Source organism: Perognathus longimembris, chromosome 7, assembly GCF_023159225.1.
Source record: "Perognathus longimembris pacificus isolate PPM17 chromosome 7, ASM2315922v1, whole genome shotgun sequence".
Lineage (NCBI taxonomy): Eukaryota > Metazoa > Chordata > Mammalia > Rodentia > Heteromyidae > Perognathus > Perognathus longimembris.
In genome coordinates this window covers 13178610-13200263 of record NC_063167.1, presented here as the reverse complement: position 1 = coordinate 13200263, position 21654 = coordinate 13178610, and the positions used below count along the sequence as shown (strand labels likewise).

At 43.2% G+C, this 21654-nt stretch overlaps 1 protein-coding gene and 1 pseudogene across 1 annotated transcript in view; one reads left to right on the top strand and one right to left on the bottom strand.

The window, feature by feature from the left end:
• The window catches only part of Cdc42 (cell division cycle 42), a 42980-nt gene extending 27010 nt beyond the window's left edge, over positions 1 to 15970 (bottom strand). Inside the window, exon 1 of the mRNA XM_048350452.1 lies at positions 15840 to 15970. The gene's annotated coding sequence lies outside the window, so the exon portion shown is untranslated. The remainder of the gene's footprint in view (positions 1 to 15839) is intronic.
• Positions 15483 to 20275, top strand: LOC125355645 (annotated as a pseudogene).
• The last annotated feature ends 1379 nt before the right edge of the window (positions 20276 to 21654 follow it).

Genomic DNA, 21654 nt, shown 5'->3' with positions numbered 1-21654 from the left:
AGGTTGGATAGGAGGGAACAATTAGCAGAGAGCCAGGGAAGGGGTGACATTATCCAAAAGGAAATGTATTCTTTGCCTGACTTATGTAACTATAACCCCTCTATTTTTAGCATTTTCAAAAAAATATTAAAGGAATAAAAAACCTTTTTTAGGGACAGGAGATGTAGCACAGAGGTAGATGCCTAGAATGTGTAGGATCCTGGATTTGATTCCCCAGCATGGGGGGGGGGAGGGGGCTTGTTCACTTGTTTGTTTGTTGCTGTTTTTTTGGTCAGTCACGGGGCTTGAACTCTGGGCCTGGGCACTGTCCCAGGGCTCTTCAGCTTAAGGCCAGAGTTCTACCACTCTCAGCCACAGAGCCACTTCCATTTTCTGGTAGTTAACTGGAGATGAGTCTCATGGACTTTCCTGCCTGGGCTGGCTTTGAACCATGATCCTCAGCCTCCGGAGTAGCTAGGATAGGCGTGAGCCACCAACACCTGTCCTACTTTTTTTTGTTTTTTAACCTCAGTTCCACTTCTGTATGTGTGATCCTGGCAAGTGACCTCACTCCTATACTTTTTTTCTGATTTACAAAATATCATCTATGCTGGCACCAGTGTCTCATGCCTATAATCCTAGCTATGCAAGACTGAGATCTGAGGACTATGGTTCAAAGCCAGCTGGAACAGTAAAGTCCGTGAGACTATTATCTCCAATTAACCACCCAAAAAGTCGGAAGTGGGGTTGTGGCTCAACTGACAGAGTGCTAGCCTTGAGCAAAAAAGCTCAAGGATAACACAAGGCCCTGAGTTCAAATACCAGGACCTGCATAAAAATAAATAAATACCATCTAATTCACAAAAGTGCTTTAAATATAAATGAGCTAATGCACATAAAGCAACTAGTATACTTAATTGGCACCTGTTATCCTCAATTAAAACTTGGAGAAACCAAAATTAGCCCTATGACAAAGACCATAACTATTGCTGTTAAATAGAAGCATCTAAAACACTGTAAATAAGAGGAAACTCAGAGCCAGGCACTGGTGGCTCACTCATACCTGTAATCCTAGCTACTCAGGAGGCTACGATCTGAGGATGGAGGTTCAAAGCCAGGCAAGAGCAGGAAAGTCTGTGAGACTCTTATCTCAAATAAACTACTCAGAAAAAGCCAGAAGTGGTGCTGTGGGTCATGGGATAGAGCACTAGCCTTGAGCACACAGAGGCTAAGGGACAGCACCCAGGTGCTGAGTTCAAGCCTCAGGACCAACAACAACAAAAAAAAAAATTAAAGAGGGAACTCAGAAATACTCTTGCTTCTACCTGACATGAACCACTTTCAGAAATATTATGATTTTAAAAAGCAGTTTAAATGTCACATGTGCCTTGGCTATAGCCAAGGGAATATTATAGAAAGGTTGTAACCCACCTCTATTTGAAGAGATAAAACAACATTAACCACTATAAGCAACAGCAGGATATTTAGGTGCATATTATAGCAATAAAGTAGATAAGATAGAAAGCTGGCCTTGAAAGGCTTTCAAGACATTTCTGTAATCAACTGCCAAAAAGCACTATAATGGTCAACCTACATCACTGTGTGTGTTAGTGTTTCTAAGCAGAACAGGCTAATACTTATAAGCGCAATAATATCTGATTACTACACATTTACATTATACAAATGCCATAGATGTTCAAAAGTAGTAAATATGAAATAGTCTAGAAAGAATAAATCTCTAGTCAGATGAAATATCAGGAAAAAGGCTGCAAAGTAAGAGAAACAACAATGAAGGCAAGAATTTGAGTGACAAACATCATAGGCAAAGAAGCCTTAACATGGATGAAGAACAGAAAGGTACCACTTCTTTCATGTCTATGAACAATAGCTTTGTTGTTTTGTTTTGGCTTTCTGTTGGTCATAGGGCTTGAACTCTGGGCCTGGGCAATGTCACTGAGCTCTTCAGCTCAAGGATAGCACTCTACCACTTGAGCCACAGCGCCACTTCCAGTTTTCTGGTAGTTAATTGGAGATAAGAGTCTCACGGATTTTATGCCCAGGATGGCTTTGAACCAAGATCCTCAGATCTCAGCCTCCTGAGTAGCTAGGATTACAGGTGTGAGTCACAGGTGCCCTGCAACAGTGTTGTTGTTGTTGTCGTCGTCGTTGTTGTTTTAAGAGTAGCAATATTGTGGGGCTGGGAATATGGCCTAGTGGTATAGAGTGCTTGCCTCGTATACATGAAGCCCTGGGTTCGATTCCTCAGCACCACATATATAGAAAAAGCCAGAAGTGGTGCTATGGCTCAAGTGGTAGAGTGCTAGTCTTGAGCAGAAAGAAGCCAGGGACAATGCGCAAGCCCTGAGTTCAAGCCCCAGGACTGGCAAAAAAAAAAAAAAGAAAGAAAGAAAAGAAAGAATAGCAATATTGTACCTGTATTCCAAGGTAAACTGTCTAAAGTATCCCCAATAAAGGAAAAATACTCAGCTAAAAAAGTACTGTAATAATCCCCAGCACTGGGAAAAGAAAAAAAAGAAAGGTAAAAAGGTCAGGGATGGAGGCTTGTGCCAACAGTCCCAGGAACTTGAGAGGCAACCATAGGAGGTTCAAAAGTCTGAAGCCAGCCTGGGCAAAAATGTTACCAAGAGCCAGATGCTGGTGGCTCAAGTCTGTAAACATAGCTACTAAGGAGGCTAAGATCTGAAAATCACAGTTCAAAGCCAGCCTGACAGGAAAGTCTGTAAGACTCTTACCTCCAATTAACTACAAGAAAACTGGAAGTGGCACTGTGACTCTCAAAGAGATAGAGCACTAACCCTGGGCAAAAAAAGCTCATGGTCAACACCTAGCCCCATGGCTGACACCACCACCCCCACCCCCCCAAAAAAAAAAAGTCAGCAACACTCTCTATCTCAAAGAATAACCCAGATAACCCAGATGTTGTGGTTCACTCCTGTTATCCCAGCTACTGAGAAGTTTGGGTAGAAGTCCAAGGTCACCCGAAAAACAAAGCACAAGACACTACCTAAAACATAACTAAAAGCAAAAAGAGCACAAAGTGGAAGAGTAACTGCCTAGCAATCATAAGCATGAGGCTGAATTCAAATCCCAGTATCACAAAATATAAGGAGGGGAGGGAAGGGAGGAAAGAAGAAAAGCATTCAACAAAGAACAAAATGTCCAACATTTGCTCCAAAATCTTTATCAATGTGATCCAGTTATTAAGACTACAGATGTTTCATCCAGTTTGTACAGAATTGCATTCAACTGCCAATAAACAAATAGGCACATGTGTATTATTTACGTATATATAACATGTATATATTGCATAAATATATCAAGAAAGACGAGACATGCACACATAAACACCCATTGAAGAAAGGCAGACCTTTCCAGAACACTTAGCCAAAAAAGCAGCAGCTGCCTGAGCTGTACACTGTATAAAAATCCATTCTAAACACAGACTATGAATCAAACTAAAGGACTACTTAGGTAGGGAAGGGAAAAAAAGAAAAACAGACTTGGGGAGGGGGGTATTACTGAGAGGGGGTTGGACTAACAAGGAAGATGGAAGAGAATGAATATAGTCTACTTAGATTATCTACACGTATGAAAACAGAATAAAACCCGTTAAGATTTTAGGGGAAGGAGCTGACAGGGGAAAGGAGAATATCAGAGGATGTGAGATTGATTAGAATATATTGTAAGCATGTTTAGATATGTTAACATGAAATCTTCCCCCTATATAACTTATGTAAGCAAACAATCCCACAACCTCAGCTGTCTCCAATATGCTGTGAAATGAAGTTTAAAAGAATATCAAAATAAATAATCAATTCAAGGTGAATCAAAGACTTTAACCAAAGACCTGAAACTTTAAGCCAAGCATCAGTGGCTAACACCTGTAATCCCACCTACTCAGGAAGCTGATTTGAGGACCACCATTAGAGGCTAGCCTAGCAAAACGTGTGAGATTTTTATCACCCACCAGCCACCAAAAAGCCTTATGTGGAGTTGTAGCTCAAGTGGTACAGCACTAGTCTAAGCCCCAGCCCTGAGTTCAAACATTAGTACCAGTACCAAAACAAACAAAAAAAAAAGAAAAAGTCACCTAAAAGCTCTTTTTATGAATGAGGGTTTTCTTGGGACTTTTTTTTTTTTTTAGGGGTGGGGTTAAAAAACAACTGCCAGGAGCTGGGAAAGTGGCCTAGTGGTACAGTGCTTGACTAGCATGCATGAAGTCCTGGGTTCTACTCCTCAGCACCACATACACAGAAAAAAAAAAAAAAAAAAAAAAGCCAAAAGTAATGCTGTGGTTCAAGTAGCAAAGTGCTAGCCTTGAGCAATAAGAAGCCAGGGGCAGTGCTTAGGCCCTGAGTTCCAGCTCCAGGACAGGCAAAAAAAAAAAAAAAAAAAAAAAAAGACACTTGGGGCTGAGGATATGGCCTAGTGGCAAGAGTGCTTGCCTCATATACATGAGGTTCAATTCCCCAGCACCACATATACAGAAAACGGCCAGAAGTGGTGCTGTGGCTCAAGTGGCAGAATGCTAGCCAAGGACAGTGCTCAGGCCCTTAGTCCAAGCCCCAGGACTGGCCAAAAAAAAAGGACACTTATAAACAGAGACTGAGGCCTGGCACTGGTGCTCACACCTATAATCCTACTCAAGAGGCTGAGATCTGAGGATCGAGGTTCAAAGCCAGCCCAGGCAAGAAAGTCCATGAAACTCTTTATCTCCAATTAACTGGAAAACCAGAAGTAGAGCTAAGGCTCAATGTGGTAGAGCCCTAGCCTTGAGCAAGAAAGGTCAGGGGCAGCGCCCAAGGCCCTGAATTCAAGCCCCCAAACCAACCCCCCACCAAAAAAAAAAATTGAGACTGAGAACAGATATACTTATAAAAACAAAAATAAGGCTGGGAATATGGCCTAGTGGCAAGAGTGCTTGCCTCGTGTATATGAAGCCCTGGGTTCGATTCTCCAGCACCACATATATAGAAAACAGCCAGAAGTAGTGCTGTGGCTCAAGTGGTAGAGTGCTAGCCTTAAGCAAAGAGAAGCCAGGGACAGTGCTCAAGCCCTGAGTCCAAGGCCCAGGACTGGCAAATAAATAAATAAATAAATAAATAAACAAATAAATAAATAAATAATACCAAGGGCTGGGAATGTGGCTTAGTGGTAGAGTGCTTGCCTTGTATACATGAAGCCCTGGGTTCCATTCTACAGCTCTACATATATAGAAAAGGCCAGAAGTGGCACTGTGGCTCAAGTGGTAGAGTGCTGCTAGCCTTGAGCAAAAAGAAGCCAGGGACAGTGCTCAGACCTTGAGTTCAAGCCCTAGGACTGGCAAAAAACAACAACAAAAATAATACCAATTTTCCTCCCAAAAGTAGTAGGTAAAGATTTGGTTTCAGGCAAGTGGAGATGTGGCTCAAGTAGTAGAACATCAGCCTTAAGTGAAAAAGCTAAGTAAGAAGAAGGCCTTGAGTTTAAACCCCATTGTGAGCACAAAAAGCAAAGAGAATTTTTTTTAAAAAATGGTGTCAGAGGGCTGGGGATATGGCCTAGTGGCAAGAGTGCCTGCCTCGGATACACGAGGCCCTGGGTTCGATTCCCCAGCACCACATATACAGAAAACGGCCAGAAGTGGCGCTGTGGCTCAAGTGGCAGAGTGCTAGCCTTGAGTGGGAAGAAGCCAGGGACAGTGCTCAGGCCCTGAGTCCAAGGCCCAGGACTGGCCAAAAAATAAAAAAATAAAAAATTAAAAAAATAAATAAATAAATAAAAAATGGTGTCAGAGGAAAGTAAACTTACAAATTATGCACTTCTCTGGGCAGACAGCCTTCACTTTATTGCACTAATAGCATATCTGCAATGCCAAGCTACAGGACAAGTCTTAACAGAGGTCTGTATTCTTCAATGTAGCACTTGCCTGCCAGGTACTGTAGAAGAGCAAGCTGACTGAGGAAAAGCCAGGACCTGCTCAGGAGATAAAGAATAGGATGGCAGAGAGGCAAGTTATCTTCAGTCAATTGTCTTTCTCCCAGGAAGAGGAACACACAAAGCTTATATCCAAACTCTGGGATGGTAAAGGGTTGGAAGGCTGAGAAGCCCAAAGTACTATAGCTCAGCTCCTTTTGAAACAGTGTTTTGTTGTGCTATAGATCAAACTAGATGGGCCTTGCATATGCTGAGCAAGCACTCTACCTATGAACTATACCAACTATATCACCAGCCCCAAAATAAGCTTTTTAATCTTTAAAATACTGTCATATTTTTATACTGAATTAATCTTCAACCAATAATCAAAACAGTAGTATATTTAAAGAAATAAGCCTGAGCTGGGAATGTGGTTTAGTGGTAGAGTGCTTGCCCAACATGCATGAAGCCCTGGGCTCGATTCCTCAGTAAGACCTGTGTACCTTCATTTCCATGTACTACATGCAAGGGAGAGCGATAGGCACTAGTGTGCCTGGAAGATGGGACCTGAGTTTTTCAGCATAGAAGAAGGGGTATGGATGTCAAGGAAGAAAAGACAAAATCACAAAGAATTTATAGCTGAGCAACAATGGCTCATGCCTATAGTCCTAGCTCCTATGGAGGCTGAGACCTGAAGATCATGATTCAAAAACCAGTCAGAGCAGGGAAGTCTCTGAGACTTTTTTTCTGGCCAGTCCTGGGGCTTGAACTCAGGGCCTGAACACTGTCCCTGAGCTTATATTTGCTCAAGGCTAGCACTCTACCACTTGAGCCACAACACCATTTCCAGCTTTTTCTGTTTATGTGGGATGCTGAGGAATCAAACCCAGGACTTGAAGTATGCTAGGCAAGCACTCTACCACTAAGCCATATTCCCAGCATATCAGAGACTCCAATTAACCAACAAAAAGCTGGACAGCACTCAGGTCCTGAGTTTAAGCTCCAAGACTGGCATTTGTGCTGGCTCTGTATGTCTGTCCGTCTCTGTGTGTGTGTGTGTGTGTCTCTCTCTCTGTGTTAGGCTAGAGGTATACCTTGGTGGTACAGCCTAGAATGGGAAAGATCTTGGATTTGATTTCCAGTATCGCAAATAATAAGGGCTGGGAATGTGGCTTAGTGGAAAAGTGGTTGCCTAGCATGCATGAAGCCCTGGGTTCAATTCTTCAGTACCACATAAACGGAAAAAGCCCCAAGTGGCACTGTGGCTCAATGGTAGAATACTATAGTGCCTTGAGCAACAGCAGCTCAGGACAGTGCTCAAGCCTAGCGTCCAAGCCCCAGGACTGGCCAAAAAAAAAAGGCAAATAAACTGTTACTCATAAACTCTACAATAAAATCTGGGGGGGGGGGGGGGAAGTAGTTAAATAACAGAAATGGTTTGATTCTACTTCAGAAAGGTTTAAAACTTAGCTCTTCTCAGTCAGCATTTAGCTAGTGAACCAATGATGGCTGACAGCCACTGGAATCAGAGATATTCATCATTCTTAAAGAAATTTCATTCTCTTCATCTTCCCACTCTTCATCTGCTTTAAAACAGATTTAAAAATAAACTAAAAATACTACAAATAGTGTGAAATTGCCAACCAACACAGCAAATGGATGACAGCTTGTGCTTTCTTTTACTACATATATCCTCTTCTCATATTCCTCAACACTAGCACAGTATTTTCTTTTACTCTACCTCCACTTCTTCCTCTGCTTTCATCTGTTCATTGAATTGCTCTCAGACTTCTCACAAAGAGTAACAAATAGTGAAAATGAACGTGGCTTTGTACCCAACAATAGATAGCTTTGGACTGCCACTTAGAACAGAGAATGGGCACTAGTGTGCCTGAGAGATTATCGTCCCATTCTCTTGGAATTGTGGGTCCATAGGGCCTCTATCCAATCAAAACCAGCATCTCCTTGTACCCCATGGTGGCAGACAGTGATTGTCTTAAAAGTGAGTGATTGGCTTAAAAGGGGTTGAAAATCATTACTCTATAACACATACTTCAAGAAGATAGTGATGACAAAATTTTAATACATCTAACAGTTTAAGGAACAAGAACAAGTCAGAAATGATGATGTACACCTGCAATCCCCGCACCCAGAGGGGGTTAAGGCAGAACGATCTTGAGTTCAAGGACAGCCTGAGCTATATAAAGAAAGAGGAGCCGGCCACAGAGGTTCATGTTTGTAAACTCAGATACTCAAGGCAGAGATCAAGAGAATTATAGTTTGAGGACACTACAGGAGGAAAAAGTTAATTGAAATCCCATAGCAACGAAAAAAGATAGGCATGGTGGTTCATGCCTGTCAACCCAGCTACAAGAAATATAAATAGAAGGATCAAAGTACAGGCTAGCCTGAGTAAAAATCACAAAACTCTACCTGGAAAATAACTAAAGCCAAAAGGGTGGGGCATGGTCCCAGTGACAGAGTGCCTGCTTATACAAGCATAATGATCTGAGTTCAAACCTCAGGATCACAACAAAAAGTCAGGAGGGGAGGAAGGGTGGGAGTTTAATCCTGAAAAAATATTTTTTTTCAAGATGGCAACTTTAAAAGATTAGCTTTTAATCAACATTCCCTGGCCCCCAAGACTGAAGATATGGTAATTACATCAGTAATGAAACCAGAAACACCTTTTTACACTGGACCAGCTTAATATCAACTCAGTGTTTCATCTAAACTTTCATAACCAACATGAAGTCTCCTGATATATAGTACTATTACTGTTCACAGCAATTAACTTTCAATAAAATGGCATTTACATTCAAACAGATAATTCACATACTCCACTAGAATGTGATTACCTATTACTAAGCGGTCAGTGGCACCTTAAGAATTTATACTCTCCAACACTCAGTGCCAGACACTAGGGGCTCACACCTATAATCCTAGCTACTCAAAAGGCTGAAAACAGAAGAATCAAGGTTCAAAGCCAGCCTGGACACAAAAAGTCCTTAAGATTCCATTTACAATTAACCAGCAAAAAGGCTGGAGACGACAAGCAAGAAAACCAAACAAGAGCACAAGAGCACTAGGCCTTGATTTCAAAGTCTGGTCCCTCAAATCCACCCCCCCCCAAAGAAAAATTCATTAGCTCTTGATAATGAGGTGATTCACAAGAAACTATTAATTCCTTTAAAAACCAAACACTTCAGATTCATTAGCAGATTATAACTCTTACAACAAATTATGGTATCACTTAAAAGAAACCACGTTAGAGGTTGGGAATGTGGCTTAGTGGTAGAGTGCTTGCCTAGCATGCATGAAGCCCTGGGTTCGATTCTTCAGTACCACATAAACAGAAAAATCTGGAAGTGGTGCTATGGCTCAAGTGATAGAGTGCTAGCCTTCAACAAAAGAAAGCTCAGGGCCCTGAGTTCAAGCCCCAGGACTGGCATAAATAAACAATAAAACAAACAGGGAGGGAGGGAGGGAGGGAGGGAGGGAGGGAGGGAGGGAGGGAGGGAGGGAGGGAGGGAGGGAATGCTATGTTTCAGTAAAGAAAAAGCAAGGGCTGGGAGCTGGTGACTCATACCTGTAATCCTAGCTACTCAATATGCTGAGATGGGAAGATTGAGGTTCAAGACTGGCATTCTTAGGGGAGGAACACAAAGGTACAATGCCTATGTGCCTCTGAATATATAAAACAATATTTATCAAAATGAACTCCAGAAAATGGAAATGAGAGGGTTTTTAATTTCATTTTTCTCTTGTTTGTTCCTTTATCTGTCTTTGTGAGAGTAAGGAGGGGTACAGAAATAAAGGGACAAAGAGTGAACAAGTGCAACAGTGGTACTCAGTAGACACTGTATTGAAAATGAACTATACAACTTGTGGGCAGGGACAGGAAGGAAAAACTGGGCAAGAGTGAAGGAAGGGGTGACATTACCCAAAAAGAAATGTACTCATTTACCTGACTCATGAAATGGTAACCACTCTGTATTTCACCTTTATAACAGCAATTTAATAGTTTAATAGTTTTCTAAAGTATTTAAAGACATCACTCTAGTCTTGAAAGAGTGCTTCAAACTTTAATATAGGTTGAGGATGTAGCTCAGTGGCAGAACATTTGCCTCAATCTCCAGTACCATATTGCCAAAAAAAAAAAAAAATCCCAAAAAACACTATTACATAAAAATAACATGGGGAACTTGGAAAAATACAAATTCTAGTTCAGTAAGACTGGGATAGAGCCTGAAATTTCTAATGCGCTCCTAGGTAGTCTACGCTGCTGGTTCCAGAAAGTACACACTGCCTAATTGTTATCCACACTTTTGGGGGGTTTGCCCCATTTTGTCTATGTGTGCCAGTAGTGAGGCACGAACTCGGGGCCTCATGCTCTTGCTTAGCTTTTCTGCCTCAAGGCTGGCACTCTACCACTTCAACCACATCTCCACTTACAGTTCTTTGCTGGTAACTTGGAAAATAGTCTCACAGACTTTCTTTTTTTTAATTGTCAAGGTGATATACAGAGGGATTATAGTAACATATGTAAGGTAATGAGTACATTTCTTGTCAAACATTGTTACCCCCTTCTCACAGACTCTTCTGCCTTGGCTGACTTCAAACCTTTATCCTCAGATCTCAGCCTCTTGAGTAAACAGGATTACCAGCAAGAGCCACAGCACCTGGTGACAGCTTTGCTTTTATGATACTGGTAAAAGTCAGAATGTAAAGGGGACAATCCCTACTACATTTAAATTTTTTATGAATTCATTAGATTAGTTTTCAAGAGAAGTGGTTATTAAAATGTTTATCCGTGGTTCTCAAAGGTGAGTGGTGGGTCTAAGAGGTTTGTAACAGAGGAAATGCCTATACAAGACAATACAGATAAGTAATCGTATATCTTCTAGGCACCACTGCTTAGCCTTACTCTACAGGAGCTAAACTAACCTAGACTGCAGTTAGTAAAAGACAGAGCCAGTATTAGAACTCAGGCAGTCTGGTTCCAGAGAGGAAATGAGGTAGTTCTACACTTTTATTCATTATAATACTGTATCTCTCAAGAATACAGAGCATAATTAAAACAGCAAATAGAAATAAATAGCTTACTTTTGAGAACATGACCTAAGTGCTAAAGCGTAAGGTGTTAAAGAATAAAGATGAGGCAGGTGCTGGTGGCTCATGCCTATAGTCCTAGCTACTCAGGAGGCTGAGATCTGAGGATTGTTTTTCAAAGCCAGCCCAGGCAGGAAAATCCATAAGAGTCCAATTAACCACCAGAAAACGGGAAGTGAAGCTGTGGCTCAAAGTGGTAGAGCACTGGCCTTGAACAAAAGAGCTCAGGGACAGCGACCCAGGTCCTGATTTCAAGCCCCACAACTGACATTAGTTTAAAAAAAAAAAAAAAAAAGTTAATAGCCTAAACCAAAGATTCTCATCAGGTGACAAAGCACCAACATGTTAACATGTTAAGCACAATAGCTTATGCCAAATATTGGATTAAAACATTTTTGTGGGGCTGGGGATATGGCCTAGTGGCAAGAGTGCTTGCCTCATATACATGAGGCCCTGAGTTCAATTCCCTAGCACCACATATACAGAAAATGGCCAGAAGTGGCGCTGTGGCTCAAGTGGCAGAGTGCTAGCCTTGAGCAAAAAGAAGCCAGGGACAGTGCTCAGGCCCTTAGTCCAAGCCCCAGGACTGGCCAAAAAAAACAAAACATTTTTGTAAGACTGAAAGTAGGGACAGGGGCATTAGTGAAGCCCCAAACCCTGAGTTCAAACCCTAGTACTGCCAAAAAGAAAAGTGTTTTAATAAAATAAAACTATAAATAACAATACTATTCTGGTGGTAAAACATTTGGTTTCACTTCATGGAATAAGCAATTTGAAACCAATGTCCTAAAGGTGACCAGTGAAGAGTTCTGACATCTGGGGTTTACAATAGCACTGGCAAACACAGCTGAAACGACACTAATGAAAATTGCTTTAGTTAAAATACTTTGGACTAAAGAAATGAGTAAAAGTAGAAACTCATAAGAGGCAAAACATAATGTGATCAAGAATTTGATGCTGTAAAGAGTCAAAGATATGCTACTGATAAACAAAGAAAGAAAGAAAGAAAGAATATTATGTCTGGGTACTTTTTAGGAAAGAGACTTAGTCATCAGAAGATTTTCTAAGTGATGGAAAATTGTCCAGATAGGCAGCTGCAGAAGACACTGGATGAAACAGATGGACAAGGTCAAGCAAGAGGAGATTAGTAATCATCATTTCAAAGAGTCCAAATACAGATATGGCTGATCAAGCACAAAAGTTGTCTCAAGAAACACAGCATAAAGACCTATAGGATATGCACAGAAGGAAAATGTTAGAACTTCAGACATCAAATACACAAATATTTGACAAATATTTATTAGAACCTACCATTTGTTTGGCAGTATCCTAGGTGCTAGAGGTTAAAGAGGTGACCAAGCCAAAGGTCTGTCTTCCTGGAAATTACATTTTAATAGGAGAAACTGACAACAAATATTTTACAAACAGAACACTACATAGGCATTATCCCAAAAGCTTAGACTAGATGGAGCACTTTAACACAGGGATTCATAGAGCTATTTGTTAGTGAACACAATATTAACTTTCCCTCTCCTTCAGAGGAAGACTTATAGCCTAAAGTGATGAAGTTGCTCTTTATCAGAAAGAGAAGCGAAAGAGAGAGATGGGGGAAAAAAGGAAAGAAGGAAGTAAGGCCCTACAACAGAAGAGAAATGCATTTTAAATATATTTTCTTTTCTTTCTAAGTCTATTTCTTTTTCTTCTCTTTCTCACTAAGCACCCAGGGTGGCCTGGAACTCATTGTCCTCCTGCCTCAGCCTGCTGAGTATGCTGGGATTACTGCCATGAGCTACTGTGCCTAGCTCAAATGTATCTAAAAATAAAAGTATACGCCGTGCACCAGTGGCTCACACCTGTAAGTCTATGGACTCAGGAGGTTGAGATCTGAGGATTACAGTTCAGAGCCAGGAGGGGCAAGAAAGTCTGTATGAAACTCTTATCTCCAATTAACCATCAGAAAGCCGGTAATGGAGGTGTGGAAGTGGTACACCATTAGATTTGAGCAAAAAAGCTCAGGGACAGCACCCATTCCCTAAATTCAAGCTCCGGGAATGAGGCTTAAATTAATAGATAAATTTACAATTTGACTTCTACTTTAAAACAGAAGGTCTATACTACTCCTCAGAGAAGCAAAATAAAGTTTTCCAAATCTGACAGCTCTTGGATCAAAAAATTATCTTAGTAGACCTATCTTAAAAGTAACTACGGCTGGGAATGTGGCTTAGTGGTAGAATGCTTGCTTAGCATTCATGAAGCCCTGGGTTCAAAAAGCCAAAAGCAGTGCTGTGGCTCAAGTAGTAAAGCGCTAGCCTTGAGCAAAAGAAGCTGAGGGACACTGCCCAGGCCCTGAGTTCAAGCCCCAGGATGGGCAAAATTAAAAAAACAAACAACAACAAAACTAGTAACACGTTTCTGACATCATGAAAAGGAATCTTGAGATTAGCAAAAACTTCAAGATTTGGTCCTAATGGGTCTTACTGGTAATTAAGTGAACATAATACTCTATGCTGTAACACCTGGATTCCTAATCTCATAAAATTTTCTAAGTACAAATATCAGTCCTAACATGAAAAGGTTTTAAGAGCTTTAACAGGGGCTGGGAATATGGCCTAGTGGTAAAGTGCTCGCCTCATGAAGCCCTGGGTTCAATTCTCCAGCACCACATATATAGAAAATGGCCAGAAGTGGTGCTGTGGCTCAAGTGGCAGAGTGCTAGCCTTGAGCAAAAAGAAGCCAGGGACAGTGCTCAGGCTCTGAGTCCAAGGCCCAGGACTGGCAAAAAAAAAAAAAAAAAAAAAAAAAAAAAGAGAGCTTTAACAGAAGATCTACTTTCAGGTTTTGAAGAAATTATTGGAAAAGAGCCCATTGTAATACTAATCTCTTATCTTGTCTCAAGTGTAAGCACTGTACATTCAAGCTGTTGTATTTTAATACAAATTGGAGTATTTATAAACTCTTAAATATGGAAGACAAAAAATATGGCAGTATGTGTCCCAAATTTACATTCCTAAAATAAGACACTACATTAAGGCTAACATATGTGTTTCAGAAGATCTAGGTTCCACACCTATCTAATGGTCTGTAACACCTACAGAAGTGTCTGCAACACTTTACCGAAGGCTAATTTCAATCTACCTACCACTCCTTTTAGGTGTTTCTTGACAAGCAATCTGATCTCTACAAAAATGAGCAACAGTAGGAAAATACCTGTCCCGATTCAGCTATCATTATGACAGTACATTCATTATATACAACACAATCTCATCTGGTTTATAGTGTTTTAGTATCTGTGCTACCGGACCCTAGTCAAAGAGACAACATTCTGGATGCACCAGACCTTCTTAAACAAAAACTGTGATCTCAAAAGACTAAAAATATTAAGTTCTTTCTGGCTAAAAATCCCAAAGTAAATTTTAGTGACAAAACTGAAAAGAACAATATTTTAGGTGCAACTCTTAACTAGTAAAGAATAAGCGGAAAAGCACAGCTTTGTCACAATGCACTTGAGTCAACTTGGACAAATTGTCTACATCAAGTAAGCCATAGAGGAAAAGTTAATCAGGGAATGTCATTTTGGATCAAAGAACTACTCCCACAAATAAATTCACTCTGAGTAGTCAAGGTAGGCCTTTAAACATAAGGCCCTGGCAAAAACCCGACCCTGAGATTTTGAACTTTCCGGTATTGGAGATGCATGAGATGCGGTCATAAACACAGCAGGTGACATTTCCAAAAAAAGAAAAAATCCCCTCTGCAAACGATGTGTTGGGAAGCTGGCAGCAAGAGTGACCCACAAAACCTGTAAGATGCTGTTTTAATTTGCTAAGTCTGACTTGTAGGAGTTAAAACTCTCTCTCCTTATATTGCTATGACGTAATGCTCCACACAGCATGTCTCTTGGACTTAAAGGGGAGGGGAAAAAAAAGAAAGAAACAAAAAAGACAACGAACAAAGAAAATTTCCTCCTAGTAAGAGGAATTAAACTAGCGGCCACACCGTGGCCTCCGGGGGGAGGTTCGGTAACTCCCCGAGAGGGAACCGCAGCAGGTAGGCCGGGGCAGAGTTTGGAGGGAGACACGGGTGGCTACACTGGGAAGTGGACTCCGGGCGGGGAACGGGGGTCCGGAGCCCCGGAGCGCAAGCGCCCTCCGGGCCGAGGGCGAGGCGCCGGGCTGGGGGTGGCGGCGGGGCGCGCGGCGGGCCGGACTCGGGCAGCCGGCGCGGGCCCCCGCCCCACCGAGGCCGCAATGCCGCTCCCCTCCCCCGCCCGCCGCAAAATGTCCGCGGTGGCGGCGCCGGGCGAAGCAGGAAGTCCAAGCCCGGGAGCAGGAGGCTGAACGCGGCCTCCGAGCCCCGGCCGCCCGGCCCAGTCCGCCAGGCGGTCCGCAAGCGGCTCCGTGGGCTCCGGGTCCCCAAGTCCCGGCCCGACCGCCCGGGAGCCCACGACCGGCCGGAGGGGGAGGGGAGCCGGCAGGATGGGTGTGACCCCTTCCTTCCGCTGCCGCCCGGTGACAACCCGGGCTGACCGCGCCCTCGGCCGGCACCGAGAGTCGCGGAGCGGCGACGGCGCTCCTCCCGCCGGCCGAGCGGCCGGGCGCCCCGCGCTGCCCCGCCGCGAGCCCGCCTCGGGCTCCTCAGAACACGGACCGGCGCGAGTCCAGCCGCGGGCGGACGCGAGCTCGGCGTGTCCTCCACCCGCCTCAGTGTTCTCAAGTCCCGGGATCCCGGAGATGAGAGCGCCCTCGAGGACCAAGACAAGCAGGGGAACGCGCGGCGGGAACGCAACTGCGGGGATAGCCGCTCCCGCGGGGAGCCTCGGGCCCCGCACTCACCTCAGCTTCTCCGCCGGGGCGTTGGCAGCACTGCGCGGGGTCTCCTCGACTGCCGGACAGGGGCACGCACCTGACGTCAGCACGCAAGAGACGTACGGTTGGGTGCTGGCAGAAGTAGGAGGGACCATGAGAAAGATGGGACTGGAGCAGGGCGGAGATTAATTCTGGCTCCGCCCGCCCGCCGCACACGCGCAGGACTGCACGCCTTGCACACTCCCGTTTGCGCTCAGCCGCAGCTTCCCTTGGCTCCATTGCTAATTGACTGTAAACCAGGGTATGCACAGAACTGTCAGGAACTTTTATTTATTTGTCTTTATTATCTTGAGCAGTTGTACGAAAGAGTTTAGCAAAGCAGTTTAGGAATACAGTGCATCTTGATCAATGTCACCGCTTTCAACATTCTCATCTATCCCTCCCAACACATACTTTCTCTCACTTTCCTTAGAATTTTGTAAGATATACATTGGATTCTTGACTGCATTCTTTCCCCTTCTAGTCATTAGTCTGCCCATCTCCCCTTCACCCACCCCACCAGTTTCCTGGTGTTTTCTGTTGGTGGTGGTGGTTTTGTTTCCTTTTTCCCAGTCCTGGGGCTTGAATTCCGGGCCTGGGTAGCACTCTGCCACTTGAGCCACAATGCTACGTCCAGCTTTTTCTGTTTATGTGGTACTGAGGAATGGAACCCAGGGCTTCATGTATGCTAGGCAAGCACTCTACCACTAAGATACATTCCCAGCTCAAAATTAATTTTATTTATTTTTTATGTGGTACTGAGGAATCCAGCATTCTGCCTGTAAACCACATTCCTACCCTAGCGTTTATTTTGAACTTTGACTTGCCCTTCCTAAAGAATTACAGGATTTGAGTTCTTCTTGAATTTGCATATCACCCATTGCATTTACTTATCTGTTTATTAACGCTTATTTTGTCAAAGTATCACCAATGAGGGTTTTATTCTGGTGTTGGTTGTTGGATTGCTTGTTTAATTTTTGCTTCTCAAAGACAAGTTGATCCTGAGGAGCTCACACTGAAAAAACATGGTTCCTTGATGCCCAGAGAGAAACCTGTTTTCAGTGCATGGACCAGAGAGCTAAATACCACTCTTCTCATCTCAGTGCCTCTGACCACACAGGTTTTCTTTGGAATTTTAGACTTGGTTTCCATCACAAGGCCTTGTTTTGATGGCCTGAACCTTTCTTTGTTACCTCCCAGCCCTCAAATATCACCACCTGCCCACACCATGCTAACGTCTAAGTTCACAACACCTGTTTATTAGCTCTTCCCTGCTAGTGTGCTACTGAGCTTCAGAGAACAGGGGGTCTTGCCTGTCTTATTCTCTGGAACTTTCTAATGTTGGAGAAAAGTAACTTATCTTAAAGCAGTTCACTTATGGCTGGAAGTGTGGCTCAAGGAGTAGCATGCCTACCTAGTAAGTGTGGAGTCTAGAGTTCAGATTCCAATAATAGAAAAAATTACAATAGTTTACTTATTGATTACTTTTTCTGTTTTCTTTGCTGGTACTAAGACTTAGCTTTTTGCTCAAGGCAGACATTGGACCATTTGAGCCACAGCTTCACTTGTGGCATTTTGCTTATTACTTGGAGAGAAGAGTCAAATGAACTTTTCTGCCTGGGCTGGCTTTGAACCATGGTCCTCAGACCTCAGCCAAGCAGCTAGTCCCAGCTGTGAGACAAGTAGAGTTCATGGGCCAGAGCTCAAGCCTCAAAAGGGGGTAGGGGAGAGCTAACTAAAAGTTCAAGCCTTGAGTTCAAGCCCCAGGGCAAGCACAAAAATAAATAAATAGACAGATAAATAGACAAAAGCTGATTTTTTGCCAAACCACTTTTTTTTTCCAGTCATAGGGTTGAACTCTGGGCCTGGGCACTGTCCCTGAGCGCTTCAGCTCAAAGCTAGTGCTCTCTCTACCACTGGAGCCACAGCGCCACTTCTGGATTTCTGGTGGTTAATAGGAAATAAGAGTCTCACGTACTTTCCAGCTCCGGCTGGGTTTGAACTTCCATCCTCAGATCTCAGCCTCCTGAGTAGCTAGGGTTACAGGCATGAACCACCAGCACCCGGCACCACTATTTTTTTAAGGTAGTTTTCAGATAAGGTTTTTGCCAGGGATCAATCAGCCTTAGGTCACTATCCCTGTACTTAGGCCTCCTACAAATCCAAGTATGCACCACCACCAGGTCTGTTTGTTGAAATGAGATCAAGCTAACTTTTTGCCTGGGTTGGCTTCAAACCCATGTCAACCTCACAAATAACTGGGATTACAGGCATGTACCACCACACCTGACTAACTAAATTTTTGAGTGTTTACTAAAGGCAAGGTGCTACAGTAACTAATTTAATATGCCACCTTCTCAGTTAAGAACTATTAGCCTCATTTTATAGTTGCTCAGAAGTATTAAGGGACTTGTGCAAGGCTATCAAGCCAAGTAGTGGCCAAATTGGGATCTGCACTAAGAAAGCTGGCTATAGTTGTCCACTACAATATCATACTACTTAGCAAGTTTATTTAAGAGAAATATATTCATTTGTTTAAGTGGTATACATTTAGATTTTTTAAAGGCTATAATCCACTTTTCTCTCTTAGAGCTACATAGTGGCCCAGTGCAGTATGTCAAGCCTGTAATCCTAGTTATGAAAGGCAGAAACTGGAGGATTGTGGTTTGAGGCTAGCCTATCTCAATCCATAGTTGGGTGGTGGTATGTTTCTCTAAACCCAAAAAACATCAGAAAGCACAAGTAGGAGGATCTCATAAAGCAAAATTCGGTCTCAAGAATAACCAAGGCAGGGCTGGGGATATAGCCTAGTGGCAAGAGTGCCTGCCTCGGATACACGAGGCCCTAGGTTCGATTCCCCAGCACCACATATACAGAAAACGGCGCTGTGGCTCAAGTGGCAGAGTGCTAGCCTTGAGCGGGAAGAAGCCAGGGACAGTGCTCAGGCCCTGAGTCCAAGGCCCAGGACTGGCCAAAAAAAAAAAAAAAGAATAACCAAGGCGGGCATTTCAGGGATGCCATGTATAGTTAGAGTTCCTGCTCACTTTTGACCTAGTGGCCTCTGTCACTCCAGATGTGGCTATTCTGTTGCTGATCCCATGGAAAGATTTCCAGAAGGACATGGTGCAGGTTCATCTGTGTATCACTAAGACAAAAAGAAAAACAACAAAAAAGACAATCTTACTCCCAGAGTGATCTTTGTGGGCCACCTACCTAAAGCATTTCATGAAAATCAGATGCAGGGGGGCTGGGGATATAGCCTAGTGGCAAGAGCACTTGCCTCGTATGCATGAAGCCCTGGGTTCAATTCCCCAGCACCATATATACAGAAAATGGCCAGAAGTAGTGCTGTGACTCAAGTGGCAGAGTGCTAGCCTTGAGCAAAAAGAAGCCAGGGACAGTGCTCAGGCCCTGAGTCCAAGGCCCAGAACTGGCAAAAAAAAAAAAAAAAAAAAGAAAGAAAATCAGATCCAGGTTTATTTCTCCCAGTTCGACATTATTACAAGATTCAGATTGTCCAGAAGTAAAAGGACTGGAAATAGCAGAGGCTATGCATTTGGGGGTAGAATCCTAGTACGTCATTTTATACCACCAGAAAAAGTAAATGAAAAACTTTTTGAAAAAATGGAATGTTCCATTTCATTATCCCACATACCCAGCAGTGAAGTGCTGTGATCAGGACATGAATTTTGTACAAAAGATGGGGCTGGGGGCGTGATTTAAAAGGAAAGAAAACTGAGGAAGAAAGTAGCTGCAAAAGGAATTGATTATAGTTTTTCTTCACTGGGTATATCTAAAAGAAAGGGTTCAAGCATGCCTAACAAAGAAAAAAAGCTCCTTCAGAAAACACCCCAAAAAAGTCTGTGAATAGCCAAGGCCCCACCCCAGTTTGTACACCAACATTTTTGGAGAAATGAACATCCATCAGAAGTGGCTGAATTGAGTGATAAAGATGATAAAATAGAAGCTGGGCTCTGGTGGCTCACACCTCATAATCCTAGCTACCCAAGAGGCAGCTGGGGCAGGAAAGTCCATGAGATTCTTATCTCCAGTTAACCACCAGAAAACCAGAAGTAGTGCTGTGCCTCAAGTGGTAGAGCCCTAGCCTTGAGCTGAAGAGCTCAGGACAACACCCAGGTCCAGAGTTCAAGCCCCACGACTGACAAAAAAAGAGACCAAAAAAAAAAAGATGAGGAAATAGATTTTAAACATCCTGTATCCAGTGTGAACGAAGAAATAAAAGAGACTCCAACCCCTGCAGGTCAGGGAAAAAAGATGAAGACAAAGAAAAGCAATCCATGATTCTGAGGGCATTATGTATAGCATGTCTTGTTATAAGGGCTGTGTTTTATGTGATGCACAGTGAAATGAAATTCTTGAGAGTTTGGGAGAAAAAAAAAGATAACTGTTTGTGCCAATTAAAAAAAAGGAGTCGGTGGTTTGTCTAGTCTGCACTATGGAACTCTAGGTGCCTTCTAGCCTGCAGGAGTGGTGCTCACTCTGCCTGTCATGGTCTCTTCTTTCTGTAGCTCCCTTAGTGACTCTGCATAGGGGGATCACTGGTACCTCAAGGTGGAAGTAGAAACCACAGCCCTCTCATCACCCCTGAGGGGGTGCCCAGTCATCTTCATGGGCTGTGCCTCTCCTACCCAAAAATATTTCCAACTCCTCACTTCAGGTGGCTAAAGAGAAACGAAATTACATGGAGGATAAGAAGACAGGCCAGGGGTTAAAACAAATTCAGAAATGAAATATTCTCACCAGAAATGTTAGTTTCTGGTAGGCTGGCATGAATCTGATATTATCATTCTGAGTCATCTATGGAAATCGAGATTCAATATGCAGCAAATGAAGGTTGTTGTTGTTTTTTTAACAAATCATTTCTGTGCAAGTAGGACCTATGAACATTAAGGAGTAATACCAGTGTCTTCCTCACCTGCCAAGGTGTGTTTTTGTATTTTCTCATCAGGATTCATTAAAATGTGTTTATTTTAAAAATCAAGAAATAGGACTGGGGATATGGCCTAGTGGCAAGAGTGCTTGCCTCTTATACATGAGGCCCTGGGTTCGATTCCCCAGCACCACATATACAGAAAATGGCCAGAAGTGGCACTGTGGCTCAAGTGGCAGAGTGCTAGCTTTGAGCAAAAAGAAGCCAGGGACAGTGCTCAGGCCCTGAGTCCAAGCCCCAGGACTGGCCAAAAAAAAAAGAAAGACTTTTGGGGCTGGGGATATGGCCTAGTGGCAAGAGTACTTGCCTCATATACATGAGGCCCTGGGTTCAATTCCCCAGCACCACATATACAGAAAACGACCAGAAGTGGCGCTGTGGCTCAAGTGGCAGAGTGCTAGCCTTGAGTAAAAAGAAGCCAGGGACAGTGCTCAGGCCCTGACTCCAAGCCCCAGGACTGGCAAAAAAATAAAAATAAAAAAATCAAGAAATACATATCCACAGCAAAAAGAGCACCCACCTAGCAAAAGAAAAATCCTGAGTTCAATCCCAAGTACTGAAAGGGAGGGGAGGGCTATGTTGTGAACATCTTTCCCAGCCAAACAAAACATCATTGATAAAAGTTGCATTTTGCTGTGTGGGCCTACAATATTTACCCGATCTCCCACTGTTGGAATTTAGGTTGTTTGGGCTATTATAAATTTCTTTTCTGTGCTGGGGATGGATTGCAGAAGCTTCATCATGCTAGGCAAGGTTCCTGCCACTAAGCTACAGGTCCCAGCCCCAGCGAAGATGACAATAAATGTTTGACTCTGGGGAAAATGCAGAAACTTCGTTTCTTCAGTCTGAGGA